Genomic DNA, 16,317 nt, shown 5'->3' on the forward strand with positions numbered 1-16,317 from the left:
GTATATGTATGTATATACAAAATATTTATATAAAAATTTAAATGAATATTAAAAAAAATTAGCTAAAAATTAAAAAAATATATAGAAATTTAAATATAAATTCAAAATTTTAAAAGAAAAAATAATAATTAACATTAAGTGAATACTAATGTTAAAAAATATTTAAACATTTTAAATTAAAATCTTCTTTTTCACTATTTAATTTTTTTTTCAAATATTTATTTGCTTTATTTTTTTTTCAAAAAACTTTTTTAATAAAAAATAAAAAAATATTAAAAAAAAATAAAATGAATAAAAAAATGGTAAATATGTATATTCAATAAAACTAGAGTAAAGTTACATAGAAACATAAATAAAATTGTAATAAAACACATTTATAATTAAAAAAATTTAAATTAAAATACGAATAAAATGTTAATAAAAACGAATTTTAATTAAAATTATTTTTTTTTTTACTATTCGAAATTAATTAATTGAGAAAATAAAAAAAATTATTATTTGAAAAAATTTGTTAAACATATTTTTGTAGCAAATGAAAATTGTATTATTAATTTTTTTTTTAATTTCAATAAAAATGTCTGTATAGTTTTGCAGCATTAATAAAAAGTTCAATCGACCCATCTTACAACTACACATTTTCCATTTTCCACTGACTATGAATCAAAATCAATTGCAGTGTCGCTTTGACTAAGCAAAAGGCGCAGAGTTGCAGTGTGTGACGTCGCTGTTGCAGCACGCTTGGACGCATCGCCTGATGGCAGCAACGCAGCTGCAGAGGCAAAAAGCAATGACAACTTGGGAATTGGCTTGGGAATGTTGGCGGAGCGCAAAAAAGCACAAAAATGCCAATAAAAAAAGAAATAAGTGACACAGGAACGAAAAAATAAATAAATATATGCATAAATGGCAAGACAAGTTGCAGAGAAGATATATGAATAAATGGAAAATTGAAATCATAGATATGCAATTCATAAGAAGCGCTATGCTTGAATATATGCAAATGTAGTGATGTAAATTTACATGAGAATTTACTTTTTACACACACACGCGCAGACATGCACGTGAGCATGTGAGTGAGCGCACAGCGGAACAAGTGCCAATGCACGACGGAGCGCTCAAAAGGAGCCAAGGGCAAAGGCAATGGCATGAATACAGTGATATAAGAATTGATGGCAGCTAGTGGCTGCCAAAGCGACCTTACTTTACACACTTTTGGAGCACTATTTCGGCAGGCTGAAAGCATGCGGAGATTGCAAACACCCCAAACAAAAGCAAACATGAAATTAAAAAAAAAACAACGTGCTAGTGAGAACCACTAAAAACGCTGAAATGCGCCACTGTGCGTCGTGCTAAGTTGGCAAACATGCGAAATGTTCAGCACTCGTAGGCAGGAAAAAAGCACAGAACGAAGAAAAAGGAAAGTACGTATATAAGAGCAGCGTCGTCGCCTTTGTGCGTGTTGTCTCTCGCTGATGCGTGAAGACGTGTGACAGTTGTGTGATTGCGAATGGAGGAGCGCGAGAATTATGAAGTCAATAGTGACAGTTGAATGTGAGAAATAATGGGCAGAGCTAAATAAAAAGGATGCAGATAACGATCTCGAGGCGTCGTGTGGGTAAAAAGTGTAGAGAACCCAACGCGACAGTGAAAACTTTAATTTTGGAAATATTAATGTAATAATTTTAAAATGAACTCTAAAAAGTTCAATATGTAAACAAGTAAAATTGTCGCATTTGGCACAAAGAGCAACCTGAAGAGATTCAAGAGCTGCCATTTCATCCAGAAAAAACAACGTTTTGGTGTGGTTTGTGTGCCGGTGGAATCATCAGTCCATAGTTTTTCAAAACGTAACCGTAACGTAATCGTCAGTGGCGACTGTTATCGCATCATAATAACCGACTATTTGATGCCTTAAATTGAGGCTCGCGATGTCGGCGACATTTGGTTCCAACAAGACGGCGCCACTTCCCACACATCGCATCAACCAATCGATTATTCGAGAACACTTTGATGATCAGATAACTTCACGTTTTGGTCCGGTCGATTGGCCACCAAGATCGTGTGATATCACTCCTTTAAAGTCTATGAGGACAATCCCGCTTCGATTCAGGCCTTGGAGCAAAACATCACGCATGTCATTCGCCAGTTACTAGCGGAAATGCTCAAACGAGTCATCAAAAATTGGATCATCTGAGACGTGGTCGCGGCCAATTTTTTGAAGATAATTTTCAAGAAATAAATGCCAAAGAATGTTCTTTCGAATGATAATAAACATTTCCCATTAAATTTGAAGTTTCTGTGTATTTTCTTTAAAAAATAGGAAACCTCGAATTGTATCAACCTTTATCTAAAATAATGTTATGAGAAATTCCACAGAGACACATAGAATGATATTATTCATGGCCGCCAAAAGCAACTGAAAAGTGAAGTTGCCAAAAATGTACTATGGAATGGCGGTTTAAAAACATTTAAAAGTCCTGCACGATGCAAAAATGTGAGATCAACTTATATGCTTTAACTTATAAGGAAATTTTCAAGTGTATCACGATGAAGAAGCTTGAATTGACCTTGCTGGCGAACTTTTCTAATCTCAATATCTCGACTAAAACACTGACAATAACTGATTTTCAATAGGACTATCATTGAGTAATCTATATTTAAAACGAGACCAAATGGAACTCGTTTTTGGTGAAGATCCATTGAAATACCATTAAAAATTGTGAAATCATCAAAATTTCTCTATTCTTCACCCACTATTACTCATTAAAAAAATATTTTAACGCGCTCTTCATTTCGTTTTCAATTGCATAGATTTATTTTTTTTATAAAATATATGCATTCTTCAAGATTTGGTAATAGATCACACAATCACACTTGAATATTTCATTAAAGTATTTATGTCAGCAATAATTACACGCTTTATTTAATATACAATATATAAAATATTGTAAATGTAATAGCTATTTGCAATTAAACCCAATATAATCTTACGATGTGCCGAATTTCTCTTGTTTACTACGGGACGTCTTCGAAACTCAATATGAAAATGACTTTAAAAAGTTGAGCACATGCACTGCTGTTGAAAATATATAATTTAGACTCATAATTCTCAGTTGCAACTTTAAGAAGTTCAACGAACTGAAGTAAAGGCAATGAAACATTTTCAAGTCATCAATTTGTATACACTAAACAGGGTATACTAAGCTTGCCATGATGTTGCCACGAAAACGTCGGAGACCTTATAAAGTATATATGGATGAATATTAAAGACCGACATGTCCAGCTGGCCGTCTGTTTATACGTGTACTAGTTCCTTAATTTTTGAGGTATCGATCTGAAAATTTACTCACGTCCTTTTCTCACTAAGAACCTGCTTATTTGTCGAAACCGTCGATATCGGACAACTGACGCATGTAACTGCCATACAAATTGAACGTTCAAACCCAAGTCCTTGCATAAAACACATTTCTTATTTGACACGGTATTTTCAGTATGCAAATTGTATTGATTGTAATTATTTTTAATATTGAAATCATTTAGAACTTTCGTAATTTTTTTCCTACTGGGTCTTCAGCAAACAAGTTTGACTGCTTGCCTTTGCCATTGTTCTCCCTCTTAGTGCGCTTGTTACTGCTGCACTAGCTCCTTGCGAGCACTCATGCAGGTGTTAACGGAAATTAACCGACTCAAGGCTGCAGAAGGCCGAGTTTTGGAATGGCGCTTGCAAAGCCAATGCGGCGAGATGTGTGCTGAAGAGGCACGCATACTTACATATACATATGTATGTACTATATATGCTATGTATGCATGCCGGCGCGTTGATACGTGCATATAAAGTAAAAAATGCTGTATGTGTGTATTTGTGTGTGTGTATATGTTTATATTTAGTATGCATGTGTGATTTTATTGTAAATATGTTGTAAGAATTATGTTTGTGTGTCTATTTGCATACCAATGAATTCGGAAGAACCTAAAAACTGTTTGTTGCACAAAGGAATTGCCACCGCTTTAGCGCGAAACAAGTGGAAAATAAATATTTTGTTGTGTAGGTAGGAAAAAACAACAAAAAAGAATTTTAAGCAAAACTACACACAATGAATTGCTAATGGGCGGACGGACAAATATGTGTTTTTTTGTTTTTATGTGTGTCTGTGTATGTGTTTTTAAGCCAATAGTAAATCTGATGGCTACAATAAACCAAACTAAGACGCACTGAGCAAGCCGCGCATAAAATAATTGAGCCGCAAAAAATATAATAATAACAAAGAATACTAATCATAAGTGGTTGGACGCCACTGTTGTTGCAAACATTCGCCTTTTTATGATTTTGGGCTTGTGATTTTTATCACAACTTTTATGAGTACCTGACCAAATATGCTTATCGCCATTTAGCTATAAATTCGCTGCCACAATGTATGGGCAAATACATACAGACACCAAAAAAAACTAACAAACAAAATGTAGAATGTGTGTATGACAGTTTAACGGACATGTGTATATACACACATATGTACATATATGTATATAAATATTAATGCTTGTATGTATGTATCTGAGTAAGCAAACCAAACAGCCGTTTGGCTGCGGCAGATAAGATTGAGCAAAAAAGTTGCACAAATAAGTGGCAGGTAGACTTAAGACTTTTGTGCTTATATGTACAATATACTATACATACATACATATAGTATATCACAGCCAACACTATATATACATATAAGCTATATATATGTATCTATGGCTTTGTGTGCGTATAAAACACATTTTTATTATTCATAGGCGCTTACATGCAACACACGTACGTGCAACTGACTTTTTGACAACTCATTGTATGTGTATACATATGTATATGAAGCTTCTGACCAAGATGTTCTTTACGTACACAAACACACTCACGCCTAGCGTCGCTAGTAGTGTGCGTGTGCAAACTAGTCAGCGTCTCTTTGGCCAACTGACGCTTTACCTGTTCAACTGGCTGAAGCATATGCTGCTTAGTAGAGAATGCAATCAGCGCAACACAACAACAACAGAAAGCACATACAGCTACATATTCACAACAAAACTACACATAAGTATGTATATGGTGCTACTATATTACAAAGCAACTTCGCAGAATCGAGAGCAATTTATTTTCATACTCTTTTTATGCTCTCCAAGTGCACACACACCGTTCAAACGAAGCTAAGTACTAAATTGAAAATATATGTGCGTATTTGTATGTAAATAAAATATATGTTGTAAATAAAAAAATATTTTCTAATAACAAAAATTCATAAATATAAAAAATAGTTTACAAATATGAAAAATACTGACTCTCATGAAAATGTAAAATCATGCTTGCAACGCTGCTCGGAGATAAAGTGACTTTTTGACGCTCAGACAATTATAGTGTCACTATAAAAAGTCTCGTTATAACATAGACGGTGAGTAGTTATCTAAAAAATGTCATATATGTTGCAATAGCGACCCATTTAGCTTTACAGCTGTAACTACCTTGGCTCTCTGGTTTGCCCACACAACCAAAACGAACGTGCTGGCGATAAAAGCTTGAATTCTTATGACGCAGAGCTGATTTCTCAGAATGCGATGACGAGCCGAGTACGGTACAGGTGAATAATACAAATTTTGAAGCAGAAACTCGATGTGAATGAAAAATACTATAAAGCTTAGTAAAATTGATAAATAAAAAGTAGGGTGGGCATAAAAAAATTAATTTTTTTCGTTAGATGAAATGTAGAGTAGAATAAAAAATTTATATTAGATATCGCGAAAATAGTTTTCGAAATTACAAAAAAAAACTTGTACGAAATTTTGCGATATAAAAAAAAGTTATACTCTACTTGAAGTCGGATTGTTCAAAAGTTAGGTAAATAGGCGCATTTATCGCGAGTCCGCCCGCCAGTAATCCAAATTGGACAGCTTGAGTTGACTATCCCTTGTGATGCCTAGAACTCTTAAGTATGGCCCAAAAAGACTGTCGCACATCTACAAAACGCCTAAAGCCAGTCACAAATTTATTGAGCTGGTTAATTTTGGGTAGTCGAAAAAGTAATTTCGTATTTTTTTATATCTACTTAAGCTGATTTGTCGAGTTTATTGAAAGTATGGTAACCAAAATGTTGCAATCTTAGTCTGGCCAAAGCTGGACAGTGAAAGAGCAAGTGTCTAGATGTTTCTAACTCATCTCCCTCCCTATCTTCTTTCTAGTGGCCATGTGAACCTTGCTAAGAGCTAGTAGTTCCATGGACCTTTTACTTGCAATCTGTGCGTGAAGGCTTTCATAATCGCCAAACTGCTTACAGAGCTCGCGTTAGGCCCATAGCTACAGCGCCAGAGTTCACGAAGACGGATTAACTCATTCTAACGACAGTCGGGTCTAAGAAACCAGAACGGACCCGGATTATTATCCGGCCAAGGACTGTCAACTCGCCACCATTCTTGGCAATTACTTCAGGTACGTCTTCTGACACTACAGCGACAACAGCAGGGCAACACGTTCCCATCCTAATGGTATTCGGGTAAATTTGCGATTTCTTTCGAGCTATTTAGCTTTACAGTTTCTGACGATTCCGGTGTGGGTAGGCATCCAGGCAAGTTTAATATGGAAGCAGCTTGATGCAAGAGTTAGTGAAGTCATCACTTATTGACTTTCGGAGCTCACTAGTTCCTGCACGTTCAAGGCCTGTATAGCAACTATATTTTCAGAGTGAATGCATACCTCCAAAGAAGCCGCATTTCGTTGAAGTGCACATGCTGCTAGCTTAATAGCTGTCACTTCTGGTTCAAAGACAGTACAGTGGTCTCGCAGCCAGAAAAAACAGTTGATTGAGAGCTCCCGCCAGAAGACTACTCCTCCAAAAAGACCATTTTTTCATAACAGCTGAAGTTTTTCAAATTTAAAAAGTTAAAATATTGAACATTTTTAAACTAAGCTAAATTTTAAGTTTTAGTTTATTCTTAAACTCATATTTGAAGTTCCTTCGGTGACTTTCTTTTTAACTGTTTGCACTTTTTCATTAACGGAAAAATTATGTATGTTTTCACTTGGAAATTTGAAACATTTTCCCTCGACATTTTTCAGGCATTTTCACATAAAAAACGCTTCCTTTCCTTTTCTCTAATTACAAGGGCATCGCGACTTGTAATTTTTCAAGTTTTCGCCACCTGTGTAATTAGAAGCCATAAATAAAACTACCAAAAACAATGAAAATTACATACTACACAGTGTCAATATGCGCAACAACAATAGCAACTGTAGAAACAGCTGAAGAGCGTAACGATCGCCAACAATTAGCGGCAAATTAATTTCTTTATTATTTTGTTTTATAACCGTAAATGGCTTGCAGTTATGTCGGGAAGTTAGGTTTTGAGTTTTAAAATTGTTGTTGCCTTTTTACTTACTCTCCTTTACACAAACATGCAGGCATATGCGCATACGTATGTATTATTAATGATCATATTTCATGCTTTTTGTTGTTGTTTTCAGTTTTTTTTTTTTTTGAAAATTAAACATAACTCAAGGCTAATTATGTGCAACAACATTTGTTTCAGTGCGTTGAGAACAGTGACAGCCGAAAGCAAGGCGTGTAAAAGATATGAAAGGTAAGCCGAGGGAAATTAAATTTTCGAAAGTTGTTTTTGTTCTTTTCATTTTTTTATTTTAGTATTTTTTTTTTAATGATAGGTACAATGAACCATTGTGCACCGCTTGAGTTATGAAAACTTGTATAGTAAGAATATAAACGCTGTAATTGCTGAGTGATGAATGATGACTAAGTTAAAGAATCATTAAAGAAACTTTGTGGAAATTAGTTTAAGCGCTTTTAAAGTTGGAAAGTTGGGCTTTAATGCATTTTTTATTGTCCGTTAATTTGGAAAGTTGCGCTTAAAAGCGGGTAAGTGAGTTCAAACGCCTTGTTTTATTCTATTATCCTGAGCTCAACAAATGGAGAGCAAAACTAAGGCTTATCGACTACTTAAAATAATTAGGGTTTTTACAAGTCTCATAAAGTTATAAGTTATAACGATTCGAAAACATAGCATTGAGAATTGTAAGTGTGTAAACTCATTTTTGTATGAAATCCAACAACAATTTTTTTAAACAAGCGTAAAAATTTATAATTTTACGATTTTACGATGCTTTACGACGGGTTGTGAGTACCCCAAATGTATTTAACTGTTTAAATATTTTTCGAAATTGAAAGTTCACCATAAGAACTTTTTGTATACACGCAAGCTCAATAAATCCGAGAGAATTAGCTTTTTTTAAAGTTCCATATACAAAATAACAAACTTTTTTTTTATATAATAAACAAGTTGAACGAAAGTTTTTTAGTATAACTATTAAAGTAATCTCAAAAGATCGATATTAAGCGCATGAATGTGAAAAGAGCAATGCTGCAATTTCATTGGCCAGCTATAAATTTTGAGCTCGCTGCCAATATGCTTGCAGTTATGACCTTTGAAGTTAGCTTTGATATATTTAGATAAAGAGAGTGACTTGTTTTATAAGCAACTCTAACTTTAAAACAACTCTTAACTTAACTTAAGACTTAAGACTTAACTAAATTAAAACTTTTTATTAAAAAAAAAATTTATTTTTTTTGTAGAATATATAAGTTGTACACAAAATAATATATGAATTGAACGAAAGATTTTTAGAATAGCAAAAAATAACTGTGAAAAGTTGCAAATTAAGTGCGTGAATGCGAAAAGAGCAATGCTGCATTTTTATTGGTCAGCTATAGGTTTTACTCTCAATTAGAGTTGAGTTATATTAAGAAACTCACTAAAGCGGCAGGCAGTATTTGAGATTTTCAATTAGTTTATTAGAGACACTTCAGATTTCTTGAGGATAAAATACAGTTTTGAAGCCATTTTAATAATGTAAAAGTATCAAGTATAAAACCAGAAGTTTAAAGGCTTTTTGTTGTGATCATGAACTGTATATACTATAGCTGGTACTTTTGAGTATAAGAAAGAAAACATTAGTGAGCAGAAAGTACTGGCCTGGCGTTGTCTACTAAGAAATGTTGGCTTTATTTCTTCATAAAGAAGAGTGTGGCATATTTGTATATATGTTTAAGAGTTTAATTATTCAAAGCTTAAAAATTCATTAGAAATTGTTTCAAAATATTTTAAAATTTTATTTTTACTTAAAAAAAAATAACTGACTCTATCTACGATTATTAAGAATTTTAGAGAAAATGGTAGTTTCAAGAAATTGTTTAGGTAAAAGTTTAGTATAAAAAAATATATGAGTATACTATATACATATATAGTACAAAGCTCGGCTAAGTTGTAAAATTTTCGCAATAAGAAAATTGTAATATTATGTAGGCCTTGCAATCAACCGCAATTTGTGCCAATATTCAACCACAAACGAAAACAAATGCGAACTGAATGTGTTTATATGTATAACATAAAGACATAAATTTAGCCATAAATATGGAAATTTGCCTCTAAAAATATATTTCGTACTAATATATGATTTCACAATGACTATTAATTGAATTATGAGGGAAAATTCTACTGAAATGGATTGACATTTCTGATGATTTGCTTGTAGCTAAGTAGAAAAGTACAATTTTACTATAGAATTTTTCTTGTAGTAGTAGTAGTGTCTACAATTGTGTCATATTATTTTAAATTTTTGTCGGAATTTTAGTGAATAAATGACTCGCTTTGATCACAATAATGCATTGCACAATATGCATATAAATGGAACTAGTTGCAAACTAGTCACGAACTAGTTCATAACTAATATAATACCGGAGACTGTATAAAGAAGATGTGTGAATATTCAGCGCGTGAACTGAGTCAATTTGGCCATGTCTGTCTGTCCGTTTGTATATACATATGTAACTAGTCCCTCAGAAGCTGCTCTTTAATCGGAACTATGGATATCGGACCACTTTAGCACATATGCAGTTGCCATACAAAGTGATTTATTAAGCTCAAATTTTAATAAGGGAAACTTTTTTATTTAACATCCATAGCAACGTTACAAGCCTGGAACTAATTGCTAAGATCGGACAACTATAGCATATAGCTGTCTTACAAACAGACCGAATAAACTCAGATCCTTGTAGGGAAACCTTTTTTTTATTTGTGAAGCTTATTATTATTAAAGGTAATTAATTTTCAAAATTTCCAAATTTTTATATAAATTTCCAATTCTTTCAGGCTATATATGGTTTGCTTAAGTTCTATTTAAAAATTGTTTTAAAAAATCTAAAATAATAATAAATTAAAAATCTAACAATATTTTTTTTCTAAAATTTCTGCTATAAAATGTTATCTTAGAAGATTTGTATGTCAAGAAATGATATGGATTAATCAAAATTTAATTTGGAGATAAACCAATATTTTAAGCTGTTAAAATTCTTTAAAGAAAAGTGCTGAAGTTTTCGAAATTAGTTTAAGATAAGATAAATTAGTTTATAAAATTTCACATTGGAAAATATGCAGGCACTAAGAATTGAACTTATTGTATGAAAATTTTGAATTTTAGTTTTCGTTATAGCGTTTCGCAAAATTATATTTATATTATTAGAGAAGTGCAAATTATATTGAAAATTTTCATATGCTATTTTGTATATTATTTGATAAAAAAAATAATGCGAAAAATTTTACAAATCTTTCTTTATGAATGTCAAATATACAAGTATATGGTTAGTTGCTGAATACTAATTAATTTGAAATTTAACAAAAGAAAGGTTTTTGAACATTTTCGAATGTTTTGTTTCAAACCCATGGGTTTTAGTAATTAAAAAAAAGCCAACATTAGCAAAAAAAGAATTGAAATTTATTTTTCAAAATTTCAGAAGGTTTGAGCCTTCTTTTAATACTTATTAAACAATTTAATACGTAGGAACTAGCTACAGTTTAACTTCCTAACTCGAATCGTCATAATCCGCAAAAAAAAAACTTTGAGTTAGAGAGATTTTGAGTTATCGAAGTTTTCTTTAAAACACTATTTTTAAAAAATCTCTGAAATATAGATTTACATGTGACTTTAAATTCGGTCACAATCCTACACTGTGTGAAAAAAAATGAACTTTATCGGGACGAGTCAAGCTAGAATGCATTTCATTTCTTTCAAGGTTATGAACCACTCGTAGGCTTGGTTTTTGATAAAACTGAATCACCGTAAGCCTTTTCCAACATTCGCAACGATTCCGCACATGAAATTTGGTTATAAAAACAAAATTTGATACAAATTCTTTGTTCGATATTTTTATACATTGTAAAAGTCGTAAAGAACTACTGAGGTGTACCGAGTTTAAATAGGAAAATTGCCAAGTAATAAGTTAAGTAAACATTTTTGGATGACGATTGAATAATTTATTCTTAAGAATCCTGTTCGTTTTTTATGGCGCTAGAAGTCATATTCGTTGGGTCTGAAATATTCGGTTCTGCAATATCATCTGTTATAAATCCGGCTGAGCAATTCTCATTATTCACCTCAAAATGAGTTGTAACATTAAGATTTGAAGGACTAAGTACGCCCTGCGATATCTACGTGAGCAGTTGTTTTCAAAGTGGTGATTTCTCTGAAAAATGCGACTTGGAGGATCACGTGCCGATTTTAAAGTTCGATTTATGGAAAAAAATTGTGTGAAGTTTGACTTCTAAATGCCATTGTCAATTGAAGAGTTTGAGTTATGAAGATCTTGGAGTTGTAGAAGTTCAAGTTGTGGAAGTTCAACTGTTTATATATTTAAAATTTACTGAAAGAGAATTTTTGTCATTTCACACACGGTTGGATGCCAAAACAAAAATTTTAATAAATTTTTGAAAATTTTTTAAATATGTTGAATAAATTTGTTTAATTTTTGAAAATATATGTTCAAAATTTTAATAAATTTTTGAAAATTTTTAAAATATGTATGTTCGAATAAATTTTTTTAATTTCTCTCAAAATATCTGAAAGGTTTCGCTCAATCTAACAACCAAAATTTTAATAAATTTTTGAAAATTTTTTAAATATGTTCGAATAAATTTGTTTAATTTATCTGAAAATATCTGAAAGGTTTTGCTCAATCTAACAACCTAAAAATAATTTATTTTAAAATTTATTTATAAAGTTTCCAAAATATTTTGAAGCAGAAAAAATATTTGCTTTTTGAGTTTTCTTAAACTTTTGTAAGAACTACACAAAATTCAAAATCAAAATTTTTGGAATTTTTTTTAAAGAGCGAGCAACAAAACATTTGCAAAAGCACAAGAAATGTATAAATTTTTATCAAATTGTTTAAAAAATTAAACAAATTGAATGATTTAATTTTTTATTTAAGGTTTTGTATATAGAATTATTCAGGCACAATATTTTTCAAAAAAAATTAATGTTTCGAAAATTTAATTTCAAAATTTTAAATTTGCAAAACTTTATTTCAACATTTTTTTAAAACCTTTTAAGCAATTTTTGGTTGCATCCAAATGCTTTTAGCCCAAAATATGTAATAAATTACAATAAAATATAATTTCTGTAGTCAGTTTTAATAAATTTATGATTAAATTAATAATAATTTTATATTTTTAATAATAAATTTATATTTTTAACAAAAGAAAATTATAACTTTTACAAAAAACACTACGGAAGTTTCAGTTTTGAATTTCAATACATTGAAGAATTATATATTTTAGAATTAAAAAATTTTGAAAACAAATAAAAATTTAAAATAATTAATTCCTTTTACTAAAAGTAAAAAAAAAAAGTTTCAAAAATTTAACATTTTTTCTAAAATTTTTTAATTTACTTCCTTTTACTAGAAGTAAAAAATAATAATTTTAAAAATTTTGCATTTTTTCTCAAAAATTTTAACAATTTTTGTCTAAATTTCATAAATTGTATCTACTTTAACACTTATTTCCAATTGGCTTATAATTTATAGAAAAATTAGTCAGAATTTTGAAAGTGAAAGAAATGAAGATTTAATATTTTATTTAAAATTTTTTATGTGAAAATGTTAACAAACAATATTTTTAATTTTAATTTAGAATTTAAAATATTAAAGAATGATAATTTTTAAAATTTTAAAAATTTCTATATGCTTTTCAACACATTTGGCGGTATCAAATACTCATAGTCAAAAATATTAATGAAAACTAAGTTTAAATATTTTTTCTTATAAATTTCTGCTTTTGGTTATAAAAAAAATTACATAAATTTAATTTACTTTTACATTTTTTAAACTGAGAAACGTAATTTTCTTAACAAAAAAAGATGTAAATATTCGTCCAAAATATATGTATTTATTTTTGAATATAAGCAAATTTTATCTTTTGCCACTTTGTCTGTCTGCTTTTAATAATTTGACAAAAAAAAACAACTTTTGAGCTAAAACCCATAAAATTTAAATTGCTTCTGCTATTACTAGGAAACAAGAAATACAAAATTCAATTAAATTAGACGCAATGTCATTCACTTTAGTTTTTATATTTTTTTGCTGTAAATTAATTTCGTAAACGCCAGCCAAGTCAACAGAAAAGTAAAACAACTGCCGCCTTTGCTGCTTTTAATAACTCGAAATGCCGCTGCCAGCACTGAACATTTATAAATAACATTTGCTTTTGTTGTTGCTAGCGTTTTTGTGTTTTCATATTTCATTTGTGGAATATTTGCTACTCTATTGCATATTTATTTTATTTTTCATTTTTCATTTCTCTTTAGTATTTAGTTTTAATTCTTTTCAACTTTGCATTTCGCATTCACATATTTCATTTGCCTTGCGCCCCTAACACCACCGTTAAACAAACAAACAAACACACACACATGCACACATTTACGCTTTGGAAAATATTTCTCAATTTATTTAATACATTTTGCTCAACGTCGCCAGCGCTTTTATCTGTTATTGCTGTTTGTTTTACTACTTTGCGCTTAACCGCTTTGTGGCTGACTGCCTTTTGGCCGTGTCTCTCACAGCGCGCTGGCAGTCGCGCACAAAGTTGGTCAGAACAGAATGTAAAAAACTGGTTGCTTTTGGAGCAGGGGTCATTGGGGGTGCCGGCCGGTGTATGAAACAATGGGAGCGCATGCGAAACGTACCGGCCAGGCTTTGCGAAGCTTAAATCCAGTTTTGCTGTTGCAGGTACTGGCTAACAGGCACACAATGCAACAAGTTTCGAAAGCTGTACTTGTATTTTTTATAGCTTAATGCCCAGCTGCAGCAGTAATAATTTTAATGTTGTTTTTTTGTGTAATTTTTTTTTTAATTTTTTTCTTAATTTTAGCTTATAAAAAAGTAGTAATTCGTGTAACACCAACCATTTATTGCACGTGCACCTGCGATATCTGGATATTTTCCGGCTGACACACTTGCCAAAACTTGCTGGCTGCTGGTTATTCGCTCGTTAACACACACGCACACGCGTACAAATGCCAATAAGCGTTTTGACAGCGCACGAAAATTGTCAAAAGTCGGGGCGGCGACACACTTTTCGTGTTTTTTGTGTGCTTTGGCAATAAGTTGCAGTATTTTCAGTGAATTTCCATTTGCCTCAACGCGCACTTTGCACACTCTTTTTTAGAAATATTTTTATTTAATTTTTTTTTATTAAAAAATAAAAATAAATTCGTTTGTACGCAACACGCGGCGTTCTGTGCGTATTTTCTACTTTTTTTCTTCAAACTTTACAATATTTATTTGTTTCTTTACACACACTCTAGAGCGCAACGTCACCACAGAAACGAAGAAACGAACTCAACGCAAGCGAATGCCAAATAGTACTGAAGTTGCGTACACTCGCGCGTTTAACAATCGCGTCAACTCGGTGCGCTGGCGTTTGCCGTTACTACCAGCTACGATGTTCGAAAATGTTTTGCCACCGCTACTCCTCGTCGTCGTCTGCTGTTTGCTTTTGCTTCGCGTTAAGCTGTTTGGATTGTACTCCAAGTGGTTTTTGGTTTTGAGCGTTTTGCCGTTGTTCCAACTGCGCGCTGCGCTGCCAATGTTGATACTAAATGCCAGCGCTGCGTCATTATTTCGATAAAGTATCTCACAGATACAATTGGAAATGTTGCGCGCCGGTGTTGGTGCTGGCGGTGGTAGTGACGTCGCTGTTGGCAACATGCTGCTGTGTGTGAGAGAGTGAATGTTGCGGTGAGCGCGCTGAAATGTTTATAAACATTTAGTGTTGCTGTAAATTGGCAGGAATTTATGTGAGAATCGTTACAGAAGTAAAGACTGGCGTTGGACTATTTTTAGACTGTTAAAGCATACGATTATCCTAGATCACGGTTTTCTCGACAAGCTATCTGGTTACAGCATTCCGAAGTAAGCCGGATTTTATCCAGTCCAGGGTTGTATTCTTCACTTCTTGGGAACTATGTCACTGTTGACAGTTATAAATTTGAAAAAGTTAAGTACTTTGTATAAGCTTTGAGATCCAGCGGTTGTATAAATCTTGCCAACAGATCAGAGGTATAGTTGGGCATAAATATCCATAGATCGCGCTAGTTATATGTCGTTCGAATGGCAGATCATGCTTAGAAAAGCTCTTTCGATTCGCGCCCCATGAATTAGGCGATCCAATGGAAGGACTTGGCATAACGGCCTGTCGGGATGTAAAACTGGTGTGACCTCGCAAAGGATAGAGGATCCTGGCGAATTTTTGTGTTCTCGACTTAGACCGTCGCAAGAAAAGAGAGAGAGAGGATGTTATTTCGGTGTTCTCTTCCTGCTAGGAACGATAAGAGTTCACTCTTTGTTACTTGAGATATAGTATTTTGCAGGGCTGCTTTTTGAGCTCTGAACGAGCGCTGAAAGTTTGAGAAAACTCACGTATTTGAAAATAAGCGGTTAGTCAAGCCAAAATTATTCTTTTTAAATCTGTAGTTTCTCTCAAATTAGGTCTATTTTATCGAGGCGTTGCAATTTAAGGGCCAAATGAATTAATTTCTTTCAGAACTTATGTTAACGATGATAATATCGGAAATGCCGAAGAAATTTAGCGCGAAAATGAGGTTATTAACATTTTAGAGATAGTGGATACTCGCAAGGTTCGGAATTTCTAAGGTTTATGTAAGGATGTTGTGCTCTCTGCCAATTATAGACTAAGTTAACTTAAGCTATTAGTCGGTCTCTTCGGTTGTTGTTGTTGTAGCAAGTGTTCAAGGGATCAAAAATCAGGGCTCATCGAAAATACTTAGCGAAGAAAGATATAAAGTGAGCAGGTTTATCGCGGCATTCGAAGAGTTGGTTCTTGTCATGTGGGGACTCTTTGCTCGCAGGTTATGAGTTTCGAATGACGCGGTCTACCTGTATTCTTGATAAGTAGTAGTTTAAACTCCAAAACGAAGTTGCGCTAGGGTTA

The 16,317-nt window shown here is 32.3% G+C and overlaps 1 protein-coding gene across 7 annotated transcripts in view; it reads right to left on the reverse strand.

Annotated features, from left to right (window-relative positions):
• Positions 1 to 14,945, reverse strand: part of LOC126760310 (fasciclin-2) — a 274,265-nt gene extending 259,320 nt beyond the window's left edge. For all 7 annotated transcript variants that reach the window (XM_050475863.1, XM_050475860.1, XM_050475861.1 and 4 more), the window contains exon 1: positions 14,270 to 14,945. The gene's annotated coding sequence lies outside the window, so the exon portion shown is untranslated. The remainder of the gene's footprint in view (positions 1 to 14,269) is intronic.
• Positions 14,946 to 16,317: the final 1,372 nt, after the last annotated feature.

The sequence above is a fragment of the Bactrocera neohumeralis genome, chromosome 5 (assembly GCF_024586455.1).
Source record: "Bactrocera neohumeralis isolate Rockhampton chromosome 5, APGP_CSIRO_Bneo_wtdbg2-racon-allhic-juicebox.fasta_v2, whole genome shotgun sequence".
NCBI classification, from domain to species: Eukaryota; Metazoa; Arthropoda; class Insecta; order Diptera; family Tephritidae; genus Bactrocera; species Bactrocera neohumeralis.